We start from the raw sequence: 16,378 nt of genomic DNA on the forward strand, positions 1-16,378 counted from the left end.
ATCAATAAGTGATCTGTAGACCATACATTAGGAAGAATCTAAAAAATGAGAGCTATTAAAGATCTGTATGAATCAAAAGATTTGTTTATGGACAGAACAATTCAATATTATAAAGATGAAAAGTCTCCCCAAATTAACAAACGTTCAATGAAACTGCCCATTAAAAGTTATTTTGAAACCCTAAACTGAAACATACTGGGAAAAAAATTGAGCATAGGCACTATCACATAGTAAAGCCTACTATAAAGTGATTATTATGATGAAAATAGCAAGGTCATGGCTAAGGAATACACAGATAAATGGAATAACACAATAAGTCCCATGACAGATATAAGGATTCAGCATATGGTTATGGTTAATAAGTTAATAAGAAAAGAATGATTTAATGAATAAATGGTGTTGGAATTAATGTAGAGAAAAAAAATCCTTACTTCATACCATACTCTAATACAAATACTAATTATAGCTGAATATTAAAAAAAAAAAAAAAAAAAAAAAAAAAGAAAAAAAAAGAAAATAAAATAAAATAAAAAAAGAACTAAGAGAAAATATACGTGCATATTTATAAAATCTTGGGATAGAGAAGGCATGGGAAGGATAAACAACTGACAGATTTGAATTCAAAGCATACAGCATATATTCACAACTTATGACCAAAAAATGCAAATTTTTTAAATTTATTTTTTTATTGAAGTATAGTTGATTTACAATGTTGTGTTAATTTCTGCTGTACAGCAAAGTGACTCAGTTATACACATATACACATTCTTTATATTCTTTTCCATTATGGTTTATCCCAGGATATTGAATATAGTTCCCTGTGCTATACAGTAGAACCTTGTTTTTTATCCATTCTATATGTAATAGTTTGCATTTACTAACCCCAAACTCCCACTCCATTCCTCCTCTACCCCCTCCTCCCCCTTGGCAACCACAAGTCTGTTCTCCATGTCTATGAGACTGTTTCTGTTTCACAGATAAGTTCATTTGTGCCGTATTTTAGATTCCACATATAAGTGATATCATATGATATTTGTCTTTCTCTTTCTGACTTACTTCATTTAGCATGATAATCTCTAGGTGCATCCATGTTGATGCAAATGGCATTATTTTGTTCTTTTTTATGGCTGACTAGTATTCCATAGTATATATGTACCACATCTTCTTTATCCATTCATCTGTCGATGGACATTTAGGTTGCTTCCATGTCTTTGCTACTGTGAACAGTGCTGCTATGAACATAGGAGTACACGTATCTTTTTTTTAATTTTTAAAATTATTTATTTACTTATTTATTTATCCATGTTGGGTCTTAGTTGCAGCACACAGGATCTTCACTGCAGCATGTGGGGTCTTTTGTTGCAGTGCACGGGCTTCTTTCTAGTTGTGGCGCAGGGGCTCCAGAACACGCAGGCTCAGTAGTTGCGGCACACGGGCTCTCTAGTTGTGGCGCACAGGTTCTCTAGTTGTGGCGTGTGGGCTCTCTAGTTGTGGCACACGGGCTCCAGAGCACGTGGGCTCAGTAGTTGCGGAGCGCGGGCATAGCTGTGGAGCGCAGGCATAGCTGTCCCGCAGTATGTGGATCTTAGTTCCCTGACCAGGGATCGAACCCGTGTCTCCTGCATTGGAAGGCAGATTCTTAACCACTGGACCACCAGGGAAGTCCCTGTATCTTTTTTTTTTTTTTTTAATAAATTTATTTATTTATTTATTTTTGGCTGTGTTGGGTCTTCGTTTCTGTGCGAGGGCTTTCTCCAGTTGCGGCGAGCGGGGGCCACTCTTCATCGCGGTGCGCGGGCCTCTCAGTATCGCGGCCTCTCTCGTTGCGGAGCACAGGCTCCAGACGCACAGGCTCAGTAGTTGTGGCTCACGGGCTTAGTTGCTCCATGGCATGTGGGATCTTCCCAGACCAGGGCTCGAACCCATGTCCCCTGCACTGGCAGGCGGATTCTTAACCACTGCGCCACCAGGGAAGCCCCCCTGTATCTTTTTGAATTATAGTTTTGTCAAGATATATGCCCAGGAGTGGGATTGCTAGATTGTACAGTAATTCTATTTTTAGTTTTCTGAGGAACCTCCATACTGTTTTCCATAGTGGCTGCACCAACTTACATTCCCACCAACAGTGTACGAGGGTTCCCTTTTCTCCACACCCTCTCTAGCATTTGTTTAAAAGATGCAAATCTTAATAGCATATTTCTCAAACAAAGTGAAAGCAGGATCAAATGTAACACGTCTAGCAGCATCAACTTTACTCAAAGATTAGGGAGGAAAAGTGTTTCATGTTAAACCAAGCACTGATGTTTCTGGAATAGAATATAAACTTTACATTAATTTTAGATAAAAAGACTTAAAAGTGTCATGCTTTTTATAGTCCCTAACACTTCAAAATATGCATATATTCCCCCGTATCATACTTCTATGGAATAATTTGTGAAGCAATGTCTTAATATAGCAAGAGCTCCTGAGGGACTTCCCTGGTGGTCCAGTGGGTAAGACTCCGCACTCCCAATGCAAGGGGCCGGGGTTCGATCCCTGGCCGGGGAACTAGATCCTGCATGCATTTAGCAACTAAGAGTTCGTGTGTCACAACTAAGGAATCTGCATGCCGCAACTAAGAGTCCACGTGCCTCAAGAGCTCACGCAACCAAAATAAATTAATTAATTAATTTTAAAAAAAAGGAAGAGCTCTTGATAATAAAACATGAACTCAAACTTTTTTTGTCTTTTGGCTGTACCACACGGCATGTGGGATCTTAGTTCCCCGACCAGGGATGGAACCCACGCCCCCTGCATTGGCAGTGTAGAGTCTTAACCACTAGACCACCAGGGAAGTCCTGAACTCAAACTTTTCAGCACTGACCACATAAGTATTACTATGAAGCAGGGATAAGCAAACTTTCTACAAGAGCCAGATAGCAAATATTTTAGGCTTGCAGGTCATATGGTCTCTTGAATGGGCATGACTATGTCCCAGTGAAACCTGATTTACAAAAACAGGTGCTGGTGGTTCCCCAATCAGCAGCATCCTCATCATCTGGGAACTGGTTAGAAATGCAGACCAGGCCCCATCCCAGACCTTCTGAATGAGAAACTCTCAAGTTTAAGATCTATCATGTTAGACAAGGAAGAGGCTGTACTCCCAACCAGGTGATATGCCTTTGGAGACAGCAAAGAATTTAAGCCAGCACTGCAGAGGGGACAAGAAAGCCACACCGAATTGGAGACTGAAATCCCAACTACAGCGGAATTGTGAGAAACAGCGTTTCAAGCAGTGCTTTTCATCAGAAGCGGGGGAGAAGACCATCCACAGAGTCATTATACCAAGAACTCTGTAATGAAGCCTTGGTCCAGAATGGAAAAGTTAATGCAGGTTTAATTAACGCTGGGGCATGTATGTCTTCACTTGAACAAAGGGAAGCCACCTCAAAGGAAGCCTGTATAAAAGAAATGTGCATGTGTTGGGGTAGGGGGTTGTGGGAGGATCCTGCAGGAATAAATGACGGAAAGGAAGGAACAAAGGACCCAAGCTGGGGTGCAGAGAAAAAAACACTGAGACTGGAATGAACAACAGGATGGATAAGAGGAGGCAGGAGAAAGCGAGGAGGATCTGTTCTCCTTCAGCCTCAGCATGTACCCTCCACACTGCCCCAGAGTTTCCTACAATGCACATCTCTACAAGTCACTCCCTTCTGGGAATTTCTTGGTGGTCTTCCAGACAAAATTCAAGCCCCATAATATAGTATCAAAAGGACCTTTAAGCTCTGTACACCCTTTCCACCTACCTCATCCTCAGCCTCCCTCCAACCATCCTGACACATTCAACCCCTCTCACAAGCCCCTCCACCTTTACTCATGCCACTCCCACCTCCCCCTCCCCCACACCCACCCAAGGAGCATGGCAATCAGGCCAGCCCTGGGTCAAATTCTGACTCAGCTACTATGACCTTGGGCAAGGAGCTGCCCACCACCAACTTCAGCATCCTCAGATGTAACATGGGAATAGTAATACCTATTTCCATAGGGCTGCTGTGATTAAATGCCATTAATAAACACAGGAAGTGCTAGGCAAAGCACCTGTTGACCAACTGACACTAGTTTCTCTGCACTCTTCTATGCCAACAGGAGCTAAGAAACACAGACCTTCAGGCAAGACTTGGGAATAGCATTCTATCATTGAGGGTCCCAAGGTTTATTGGAGCATTAAGAGCAGAATTCAAGACCCAAGAGTTAAACTAGAAAAGTTTATCAAGTTCCAGTTCCTTCACTGATAAGATGCAGACCAGAACCACGTTGGCTGCCAGCTGTTGAAACCAACAATAGTGACCTCAAGTGTTCAGCACATAGTCAATACCCATTGGCACCATCATTATTGCACTGGTCCTATCACATGGGGCTCACTGTCTAGTCTTTCTTGGGTCCCCTCTACTGCTTAGAGAGGTTCCTGGAGAGAAGAGTTTTAAACTGCTCTTGAGTTCAACTTAGAAGATGGGAAGATTCAACTCTGTAAGAGTCACATGCACATAAATGAGAGAGAGGTGGCCACCCAGATGGGTGAACCTCCACCAGGCACTCATTGAGATGCCCCAGGGCAAGTGACACAAGGAGACGGAAGGATCAGCTGCTTTGGGAAAAACCTGTGGAAAGAACCCGTGAATAAAGAAGGCTTTCTGGACCACAGACCATAAAAAGCCATGGTTTGTGGCAACCAGGCAACATGAGGCCCAGTGCAACCCTGAGCCCCTCACTGAAGGAGGAGACTGAAGAACTCATCAAGGGTACAGAGAAACAATGATGAAGGAAGAACTGGAGTCAAGACCATGGCCAACAGGAAGAGGCTGCGAGTTGCACTCTTAAGTTGCTGAAAAGTTCACAGGCAGTGAGACTACTTGATTGAAGTCCTAAGTATGATCCTCCATGAGCCTATGCAGTATCCACTACTGTACCCATTACACTTGAATACTTAGATATTTCTGTATATAGTATATATGCAAATCATGTCTACCACACTTCCCAAGACGTAGGGACTTGTCAGAGGCCATTTTTGATGAATCCAAATTTTCGCTTTTTGTGTTACCTTTAGATTTTAGGCCTGCATAACAACAACAACAACAAAAAATATGAAGTAAAGCAAAAGATGGTTATGAAAAAACAAGTAGATGGAACTTTCCCTCATGGGGTAAATTTTCAAGGAGGGTCTTAGAGGCCACCTAGACTTGAGGTGAGGGACTTACCTGCCTGAGGTCAGAAGAGAGAATTAAGACAAAGGACAATGAGAAGTTCCCAAGAAGAGTTACATTTCCATGGAAGAAGACCTCCCCCAAACATCCACCCTCTCCTTACCACTGCATTTAGTTGCATCAGGTTGGCATGGCAACTTAACATATCATGTGGATGTGGCTCCTGGGGCAGCCACTTTCCTTCTAGGTGCTTAGGCCAGAAACCCTGACGTTGCCCTCAACTCCCTCTCTCACCCCCCACAGACGGTCCATCAGCAATCTCCTCAGCCCCACCTCACAATCCGACACTTCTCACCACCACCCCACCGGCACCCACCTCCACTCAATCACCATCTTCAGCCCTGTACTAGCTGCCTGTCCTGCAGCCCTACCCTGCTCACCCTGACTTCATTCTATTCTCACACATCAACAACCAGCATGTCTCTATCCCTCCTCTATTCAAAATTCTCCAATGGCTCCTACCCAGCCTCAAAGTAAAATCTACAGGCCTTCCTAGGTGCCACGCAGCCTTAAATGATTCAACTCCCATTGTCTTTCAGATCTCAGTCATTCTCTCTTTCTCCTGCCTCAGGGCCTTTGCATCTGCAGTTTCCTCCACGGCAATGCTCTTCCCCCAGATATCCATATGACTCACTTCCTTCACATCTTCACTCAAAGATGACTCAGAGCTTCCCGTTCTACATTTCCTACAATTTCAGCTCCCACGGCAACACTTAATACCCCCAATCCTGCCAGATTCTTCTTCACAGCACAAAGTCTCATTGTCTGCCTCCACACTAGAGTGTGAGCTCTGTGTGGGGAAGAAATTTCCATGCAGCATCTGGAGCACCAAGGTAGTTACCTGGTACACAGTCAGCAGTCAATACATGTGTTAAATGTGGGGAGGCCTGTGAAAAGCATAAGCTGCAAGCAGACCTCAATTCTTACAGAGACAACAACCTAGAACCGGTGACAAAACAACAGGCCAGAAATAGCAAAGCCAGGGAGAAAATGAAGAGAGTGCCATAAGGAGCACAAAGGACCAGTTTAAACCGCTTAGTAGTAGCTCACAGCTTAACCTGAAGCAGGAATGCTCCCCAGCAAAAGAAAGAAAGCAAGCCCAGACTCAGGCCCTCTGGGGAGAGAATAACTGGAAAAACAGCAGGGAATGAAAATGAATTAATGAGGTTACCTGGCACTGGGAACAGACTAGCATGTTGGGAGTTTTTTAGGCAAGGCCTGGAAACAGGTCAGAGAAGGACTGCAAAATGTTTAAGTTAAAATAGCATGAGGGACTTCCCTGGTGGCGCAATGGTTAAGAATCCGCCTGCTAATGCAGGGGACACGGGTTCGAGCCCTGGTCCGGGAAGATCCTACATGCCGCAGAGCAACTAAGCCCGTGCACCACAACTACTGAGCCTGCACTCGAGAGCCTGTGAGCCACAACTACTGAGTCCACGTTCAACAACTACTGAAGCCCGCGCGCCTAGAGCCTGTGCTCCACAACAAGAGAAGCCACCCCAATGAGAAGCACGAGCACGGCGACAAAGAGTAGCCCCCGCTCACCGCAACTAGAGAAAGCCCGCGCGCAGCAACTAAGACCCAACACAGCCAATAAATAAATAAATAAATAAATAAAACAGCATAAGAGGATTAAATAAAAATAAGTTTTTAAAAAGCTCTCATTTACAAGTACAAAGCACTATATAATTGCAAATTATGACTGATGATTTTTAATTCCCTTAACCATAATGGGAAAAACCCTTAAGTCACCAGTGATGCCAGAAATGAGTACCCAAATGGATCCCAGGTTTGTCTCTGGAGACACTGAAGATGGTGGCAATAACCAACTCAGGATTTCCAGTATCCAACACACTAGACCTTAGGCTACTTGAAGGCAAAAGATTGGGTTTTAGTCAATAATATTTGGATTAACAGCACTTGTCACCAAATTAGCTGATGTACATCTAACTCATTTCTGCAATGCTATTATAAATCCACTAGCCTTTGCTACACAAACCAGATAGGCAGTGTGGCATGAAACCTAGCAAAACCCTATCCAATATTCTAGACAGGTACTTTCATAAGCATTTTTGAAACATCCTAACAGACATTAAAACTCGGCTTGACTGTGCCACATTCAGAAAACACAACTGCCACAAAACCATCTTTGGGAGCGGGGGGGAACTACTATGAAAAGTTATTGAAATACCTAGTTTCTTTAAAAAAAAAAAAATCACTCCCCACTCCAAGCAAAGAAACCAAAAGAGAAATGCCCTGGTATTCAAAGAAAGAAGCTGGTCACCATTTTGGCAACGATATAGTCTAGAAAGCAGATAGCTCATGTTCAGGCTGTCAGGTGAAACAGATTGTCAGCTGGACACACCTACTCACCCCCTTTTAACTAACAGGTGTGTCATGAGGGCTTACACTGTGCACACCCACTGTTGGGCTTCTAAAAGGCAGGTGCCCAAAAGCTATTAAATTTTGGATGAGTGAAAAGAGACCAGTAGTGATAGGTTCACAAGTGACCCTGATAGAGTCAACCATGACCCTGTACAGAATTCAGAATTTCTGAGCCAAAAGGCCCTTTTTATAAATCTCACCAGGCTCACCTTCAGGGGCCAAGTGGGCCAAGTCATATGCAAAGGTGAAAAGGCAGGTCTAGACAGCTTGGAAGGGCGAGGCCCCAGTCCAACAGCATTCAAATGCAAAAATATAAAAATTAAAATGTTCCAACCATCCGTGATTCTAACCTCTGGCTTCAGAGAGGAAGAAACTGGGTGAGGGAGATCACATGCCAATTAATGACAGCTCAAACCAGACTGTGCACGTCCTCACACTGCCCAGCCTTCTCTGCACACAGACGTCCAAATATCAGCAGGGACAGCATCTTCCCCCTCCTCTCTCCCATCACTGCACGACTAAAAGTAGTCAGCAACTTATAATGCCTCAGACCCAGAAATCCCTTATAAGTGACTTTCTTCCACCTGCAGTTGCCTTCACTTACCCTTTGGGTTGACAATCAAGAATTTCCCATCAGTCATGCTTAAAACCCCCAGCCTGTAGGCCGAATCCCTATCAGCTGCCCATCAAAGGGACATCTAGAGTCATAGGAAGGAGAAAATTCTGCGCCCATAAACTAGTCACACTCGAAAATGACAATTTCTCTTCCCAGCAAGGTGGCAACAAGGGGTACCGCGACCCCCGGGGAACTGGCCAGACAGAAAGGCCCTGGGGTCGGAGCGAGAGCTCCTAAATACTCGGCGCAGCCATTGTAGGGGAGAAAGAAGGCAAAAATGTAAAAGGCACCCCCCTCCGCTGCCCCTCTTGATGGCCCTGCATTCCTGGGGGCACGGAGATGCCCGCGCGCACCGCCTGCGGAGGGCCGACCAGAGAGCGACCCCAGGCCGCGCGGGCCGAGGGCCGGGAGGGAGGCGGCGGGGACCGGGTCCCCGGGGGACCCCACTCGCCTCCCCGCAGCGCGGCCTCAGGGCCCGAGCGCACGGCGGCTCCGGCCGCAGGCAGGGGTGAGCGCCCGGGGGCCCGGCGGGGCTGCGGGTCGCCGGGCATCCCGGGCCCCCGCGGTCAGAGTGGTCGGGGGACCCCGGAGACGGGCCGGGGTGTGGGGGCGCAGGCCGCGCCGCTGACAGCGCGCGGGGGCCGTGCCTGGCCGGCCTCGTGGGCGCGGCGGGCCCCTCGCGGCCAGGCCCAGCAGGTGCGGCCCGCGGGACGGGCGGGGGGCGCGGCGGCCCGGCTCTCACCTGGCTGCAGACCGCTGGGCTCCCGTCCTGCCGCCACGCCTCGGCTCCGCAGTAACCGCCGCAGCCTACGGTCCCAGCAACAGCCGCCTGCAAAATGGCGCCGCGGAGGGGCGGGCCAGGGGCGGGGAGCCGCAGAGCCGCCCGCCCCCGCGCCGGCCCGGACCCACCTCCCTCTCCGCGCCAGACCCCCGCCCTCTGGCCTCCCCCGAGGGAGGGGCTCCCCCTCAGCGCCTGCTAAGCTAGGCGAGCCGCTTGGCACCCCAGGCGCCCCCCCTCGTCGTCCTCTCCGCCCGCCACGTTCATTTTATTTCCCGCCCCCCTGCGTGGAAATCGCCCCCCTTCTCGTGCCTTCCAGTCACACCTGCTTCTGGAGACACACCTGGAATACAGAGTGCTCGCCCGGAGTCTCCCCCTCCTCGTACCCCCTTTTTACCCAGCCTGACACCGAGCCCTGTCATTTCTCGGTGAAGATAAGCAATTTGCGGCGCCTTGGGCTCAGTGGTTTGGATGTCAAGGCACTTTCACCGTTTCTCCAGTTAGGCTGTCAGGTTTTTTAACTTACTGGGGAAGAGATCCTCATTACATTATACAAACACAGTAATATAGACCGAGGCTTCTCAGACTCTCCTGAGGGTCGTGTTTAAATGCGGGTTTTGATTCCGTGGGTCAGGGTGCAGCCCGAAATTCTGCATTTCTAAAAAGCCCCCTGGTGATGCCGCTGGGTAAGGGCGGCTGAGCGGAAAGGCCTCAGGTAAATCCGTGGCCCTCAATCTTTAGCGCGTCGCAACTTCACCTTAACTGCCTCAAGATGCACGTGGCTGGGCCCCACCCCCAGGGCTTCTGAGGCCAGAGGTGTGGAGTGAGGCTCCAGATTTTGCATTTCTGGCAAGTTCCCAGGTGATGATAATGCTGTTCTCTGGGGTTCACCCTTTGAGAGCCACTACTGAAGACTATCTGAACACATGGCCAAACAAATGAACAAACAAAAACCTAATAATTAGCACTCTCATAGCACTTTCCATCTTGAGGCCACAGTCTAGTTGCTATTACAACCGAGTAATAACCGACTAGTGCCCCAAGCAACTCGATAGAGCTAAAGAACCGTGGACGGTGTCTGACCTTACATGGGGAGGAGCAGATTTTATCATCAGAGTTTTCTGCCTGTTTTACACAGTTTGGGGGACTCGATGTTATAGATATCACAGATATCGATGGGGGGCGGGGGAGTGACCATCAACTGTGGGAATTTTATAAAATAGAGAGATGTGGTCCAAGTCTTTGAGAATCAATAATGTCATCCTATTTACTTCTCTAATAACTTGTATTTTTAAAATACAAGAGTTGGCTTGTAAAATTCAGTATACCCTGGAAGACCAGGTGTTTTGATTCACATTGAAGATGGAGAAAATAAGGGACAAAAATTCTGTGACCAGCACCTAGAGAAAAATTCACACTGCCCTGTCCATCTAACATCTCTACCATCCTCCTATACCAGAGAGAGCCTTTTCCAGCCAAACTTTTTTTTCGGCGGGGGGTGTGGGGGGCTCGGGGGAGGGGCGTGTCGGTGTGGAGCCGCAAAGGAGGTACTAAGTGTTTTATTCAGCCAGGGATGAGAGATCTCAGATAAAAGAAGTTAACGGGACTTCCCTGGTGGTGCAGTGGTTAAGAATCCACCTGCCAATGCAGGGCACACGGGTTGGAGCCCTGGTCCGGGAAGATCCCACATGCCAGGGAGCAGCCAAGCCCGTGAGCCACAACTACTGAGTCTGAGCTCTAAAGCCCGCTAGCCGCAACTACAGAAGCCTGCGCGCCTAGAGCCCGTGCTCTGCAACAAGAGAAGCCACTGCAGTGAGAAACCTGAGCACCGCAAGGAAGAGTAGACCTTGCTCGCCGCAACTAGAGAAAGCCCGAGCGCAGAAACAGGAGAGCTAACTGTTGCATCCTCAGGGTCTCCCTCTCCCTCACTTACAGATTTTCTCTATCCTAAAAAAACTTCCTCTGTCCTGGCCTCTCCCACCTTCCTGCCTGTCTTCCTTCCTGTCCTCCCCATCACTCCTCAGGTGCTGTCACTCTCTGCTTTCTTCGATGTCACCAGTGACCTTCTAGTTGCCAAATCCAGTTACCTGTTTGCAGTCCTTTTCTTCCTTGATGGCTCTATAACATTCCATTGACTTCTCCCTCTTTCTCAAAACTCTTCTCTAGCAATAATACCACTGGGTCTTGCAATTTTCCTACACCCCCCCCCCGCCACTTCCCTCTCAGTGATGTAAGAGTTACCTATGCTCACCTCTAAAAATGTTTGTTTTCCTTAGTATCTCCTTTCTCTCCATCTTTTCCCCTGCCCTGTCCTTCTCCAAAGATCAGCCATCTCCTCATGACTCCCAAATCTCTCTCCAGACCAGACAGACATCTTTCTGAGCTTCTAGGCACACATTTCCAATTATCCTCCAGATAACTTCTCCTGGATATTATCCAGGAATTTGTTTTTTCTAGAATTTTTCTTTTTAATATTTATTTACTTATTTATTTAGGCTGCGCCAGGTCTTCGTTGAGGCATCTTCATTGTGGCATGCGGACTTCTTAGTAGCAGCATGCAAACCCTTAGTTGCGGCCTGCAGGATCTAGTTCCCCGACCAGGGATCTAACCCGGGTCCCCTGCATTGGGAACATGGAGTTTTCTCACCAGGGAAGTCCCCAGGAATTTTAAATATGGCACCTCCACCGCTGAACTCATTATTCTCTTCTCACAAACTTGCTTCTATCTGGGGTTTCTCATTTTGCCACCAGAAACTTTGAAATCAACTTTGACTGTCACCTATGGTCAACTGGAGTGGGCAAGTGTGTCTGGAATTCTCTTCTCTGTGTCCACCATCCCAAACCCTCACTTGTTCTTCCTCAGACTGTTGAAAAAGCTTCTCTCTGGCCTCTTGGCCTCAAGAGTTTCTCCCAAAGCCATCCTTGTAATCATGTCAAAGCACAGAACTGACCACCTGACACCCCTCCTAGAAATTCTTCAGGGCCTCCTGGTCTACAGAACAACTGGGTAAAAAGAAACAGAATATAGACTGTTTCCCAGGACAGCATTCAAGATCCATCTCTGTCGTCTCCAGCTGCTTTTCTTTTTTTTCTGTACAAAGTACTACTTTTTACTGCTGGCAGACTGGAGTTGATGTCAGAGGCTGACCCTGACTTAACATTGCCAGGGTTTTTGTGAGGATTAAAATGCTTATTTAGTGCTTGAATACATCCATATTTATATATAATTATTTTTATCATCAATTAACTATTAATTCAAAAAATACATGAATATTTTCCTATTCATTTCCTTTTCCTTTTATTTCCTATTCATTTTCCTTTCCTATTAGAGCTGGTACAAGCAGGGTTTTTTCCTCCTCCCCACCCCCATTCTCTAAACTAAATCAGCAGAATTTATCAAGAACATTTTGTGACCTGGATAATTTGATTGAAATTTCTGTCATTTCCAGGCTGTTTTATTTTTGAGAGGTAATTGTAGCTCGAGGCTATCTTTACAATATTTATTTCCAATATCTCTCTGGAGTCTGGAACTGAGGTCGGCAAACCGAGAATACCAACATCCAGGTGGTGAGCAGGCAGGAAAGAGCTAGCCTGAGGCCTGGAGGGACGTGTGCTTAGTGGTTGATCACTACAGAACACGACCCAGTCCTTCTGTGAGGACTGGGGCCTCTATTCCCCAAAAAGGAACAAAAATTTAGTCATCATTGCATCATTTTCCACCTATCAGATTGGCAAAGATTAATAACATCCAAGGTTGGTTATGGCAAAGGGAAATGAATACTCTCAAAATCTGTGGGAGGAAGTCTAAATTGGTCTGCCCTTTCTGGAATAAGATTTAGAGATATCTGTCTGTTTAGATGCACATATATCTGTTAAAATATCTGTTTAAATGCATGCACCCTTAACCCAGAATACAAGTTCAGAGAATTTACCTGACACAAACACACACTGGAGAGCACAGGGATTTATGGCTGAGGATGCTCAAGGAGACATGTCCCCTGCCCCTTCAGCCTCCTCCATGTCCCCCTTTGCTCAGTAGCCCCTCCTGACCTCAGATCCCTCCCTCCTCAACCCCCCTCACCCCCACACCCAGCGCAGCTGAAGCCCAGCCCTGTCAGCCACAAAGACACTGGTATTCTCTCCACCAAGCTCAGCCCTCCTGCCGAGGCAGCCTTAGCCTCTTATCTGCTGACTCCTTGCAGATTTCTCATCTGCACTCCCAGCCTCTCCTTGTACCTTGAGGACACTGTTACCTGACTGCTGGTACCCACAGCTGTCTCTCTTAGTGGTCAGCCTGGTGATAAAGATATCATCTTATGGTATACCTATACATAGAATATTTTTTGACCTTAAAAAGGAATGAAATTCTGATATGTGCTACAACCAGGGTGATTCTTGAAGACATTAGGCTAAGTGAAAGAAGTCAGATACAAAAGGACAAAGACCACCCTTTATAAGTCCCTCACAGGTGAACTTTCTTACCCATCCCCACCCCCATCAACCTCAAATTCCCTATCTATCTGTCCATAGCCCCTACTTGCTTCCTGCTCCCAGGACACCATTCATGAGCAGTGTGTTCCCTCTTCTTATCCAAAACCCGATGTGCCCTGGGGGGACCCCTCTTCCCAGCCTCTGGACTAAAGAGCCCTCTGAGGCCTCCCTCCCTCAGCTGTCCTCCTGCCCTGCATTCCGGCGCTGACCACTCCTTTCTAAAACCTGCCTCCTTCCCAGTTCATGTACCTCTCTCCCCTTCTCAGCTCAGCTTCTGGAAAGAGCTGCCTCCAGTGCCTGTCTCCTCATCCTGACATCCCTCCTTTCTTCATCTTCTGGCAATCTGGTTCTGTCCCTATTTTCCTCTGAAACTGCCCAGGTAGATTAGCCATTTCCTCCAAACTGCACAATCCAAGGGATCTTTTCTGTACGCATGTTACTAGAACTTTCTGGAGGCATTTGGCATAGCTAGTGCTATGTTCCCTCAAGAAAAGCTCTCTTTCCTTGGATTTGTGGCTGCATTTCCTACTGGTTCTTCTACATCTCTGACCATTTTTTTTCTGTCTCCTTCTCAGATTCCTTTTCCTCCTGCCTGCTTCAAACACTAGGGGTGGGGGCGGGGGGAGTGTGGTTGTGTCTGTTTCTGTTTTCCCCTCAAAAGCCCTTCAGGGGCTTAGCTGTTCCTTCTGCTTGGACATCTTACTCTTTCTTCTGGATCATTCTTGCTCATCCTTTAAGTCTCACCTTAGCCTCTCCTAGAAACCTCTCTTGAGCCCCTCAGCTGGTGTAAGTGTAGCCTGGGGTACTTCCTAGTATTTAGACTGGACTTATATAGAAATGATTTGTTTTTCTGTCTCACTGCCCTGCCTCACTAACTGTCAGCTCCTCCAGGACAGAGATCTTGATCTATATAACTCTGCATGCAGCTAAAATAGTGCCTGCCACACAGTAGATGCTCAGTAAGTACTTAATGATCTCAGCTGTTGGACTGAACCAATGGAGTGTGGCCACTGATGGAAGGTGAAATGTGAAGGGAGAGAAAGACTCAGGATTAACTCCCAGGTTCCTGGAGAACTGGAAGCTAAGAGAGAAACACAAATTAGAGGTAAAACACAAAAAGCCTCAAATGCTGGGTAAAAATAAAATAGAACTTTATTCAATAAGGGAGTCATTTGAACCTAGACCCTCATGGAGACACTTAGTCTTTGGGGAAAAAATGGAAAAAGAATAAAAATCCATCAGTAATTATATAAAGTAGAAAAGAAGCAAAACTAATCCAAGCTGTTGGAATTCAGGATGCTGTCACCCTGTCGGGGGATAATGATTAAAGAGAAGACCATAGGATCTTCCGAGGAGCTGGCCACATTCTTTGCTTTGATCTGGGTGCTAGGCACACGAGCATATTCACTTTGTGAGATTTCATTAAGCTTCACACTTGTAATATGTGCATTTTTCTGTATGTACACTACAAAAAGTCTTTATTAAGTAAATGCAACAACTAGACTTAGAAAAAAATCCAGTTAACAGATTTATATCCAATAAATTGGGTAGTCCCCATTTTAAATAACATGGTCCATCTCCAAAAGAAAGTGGCAATGAAGCCCCAGTCTAGAGTGGGTTCTGGGGCAAAAGGTCAGGCCCAAGAAGGTGAACTGATACAAGTTATTGTCTCCAGGAATGTGCACTTTAGGAAACAGGGATGTGTATATATATACTGTAGGATGTGAAGGTTTGATTTGGAATATTCTTTAGTCCTAGGATAAATGTGACATACTATTCCTGCAGCCTTAGAGAAAAGGCACAGGGTCCCTGCCCCATCTCTGCCTTGCTGAATGACCTTGGGGAAACCATTTAACCAAGCTACACGTGGGTGTCCTATTATGCAAACTCAAGACAATTCTGTCTACTCTATCTACCACCTAGGTGGGTATAAGGATTAAATGATATAATTACTGTGAACATGTTTTCTGCAAATGTTTTTCATAGCCCTTTACAAATACAAAATACCTATTAGTATAAGAGGCCTAGTCTAGCTGTAGAACTGAGCCCACAATTTGTTTTGAGCCGTAATATCACACACTCATTCTTTCCATGGACTATGTTTACACTCCGTCCATATTAAATTTCATTCTCTTTGTTTTCGATAAGGTCTCCAGTTATATAAGGTCACTTGGAATTCAGGTCCTTTGTGCCCAAATTGTTGGCTGCACCACTTACATCTGATATAAGTTAGTATAGCCACTCTTCACTGGTCACATGTTACCTGGCAGGCACTGGGCTAGACATCATTGACAAATATCACCTCATCTGCCCCAGTGAGCCTACATACTGGTAAGTATGGGAGGTCAGAAGAGAAATAATTGTATACCCAATGTCTGGCTGGGCTCCTGGTACCCAGTAGACTTGTGTTCTAAGACATGAAATGGCAACCAGCAAGTAAATAATATGTGTGTCTGTGGTAAGTGCTAAAAAGGAACAATAAAAGGGGCTGACTATAATCCAGGTTGGGGGGCCATCTTAGGTAAAGTGGTAAAGAAGGACTAAAGAGGGGACATTATTGCCGAGACTCAAAGAAGCCAGTTATGCAGAGCTGGGAAAAGACCATTCTAGAAAGAGGAATAGCAAGTATAAATGTCCTGAGACAGGAAAGAGCATGTCATGTTTGAGAAATTGAAAAGCAGTTGGTGTGACTGGGATGTGGAATGTAGGAGGAAGAATGTGATGAAATGAGATTGAGGAAGAGGTCATGAGGGGCCCAGATGGAACAGGGTTTCTAAGTATAATAGGAAGTCATTAGAGGGTACGAGCAGGGGAATAACATGATCTCATTTCTGTTTTAAGATGATCACTCTGTTGCCATGTGGATAA

At 46.2% G+C, this 16,378-nt stretch overlaps 1 protein-coding gene across 3 annotated transcripts in view; it reads right to left on the minus strand.

Annotated features, from left to right (window-relative positions):
* Positions 1–9,074, minus strand: part of SLC23A2 (solute carrier family 23 member 2) — a 143,420-nt gene extending 134,346 nt beyond the window's left edge. Inside the window, exon 1 of one of the 3 annotated variants that reach the window (XM_036826304.1) lies at positions 8,984–9,074. The gene's annotated coding sequence lies outside the window, so the exon portion shown is untranslated. The remainder of the gene's footprint in view (positions 1–8,983) is intronic. The other 2 variants (XM_036826305.1, XM_036826303.1) reach the window with 2 other exon arrangements.
* Between the last annotated feature and the right edge of the window lie 7,304 nt (positions 9,075–16,378).

Source organism: Balaenoptera musculus, chromosome 15, assembly GCF_009873245.2.
Source record: "Balaenoptera musculus isolate JJ_BM4_2016_0621 chromosome 15, mBalMus1.pri.v3, whole genome shotgun sequence".
Taxonomy (NCBI): domain Eukaryota; kingdom Metazoa; phylum Chordata; class Mammalia; order Artiodactyla; family Balaenopteridae; genus Balaenoptera; species Balaenoptera musculus.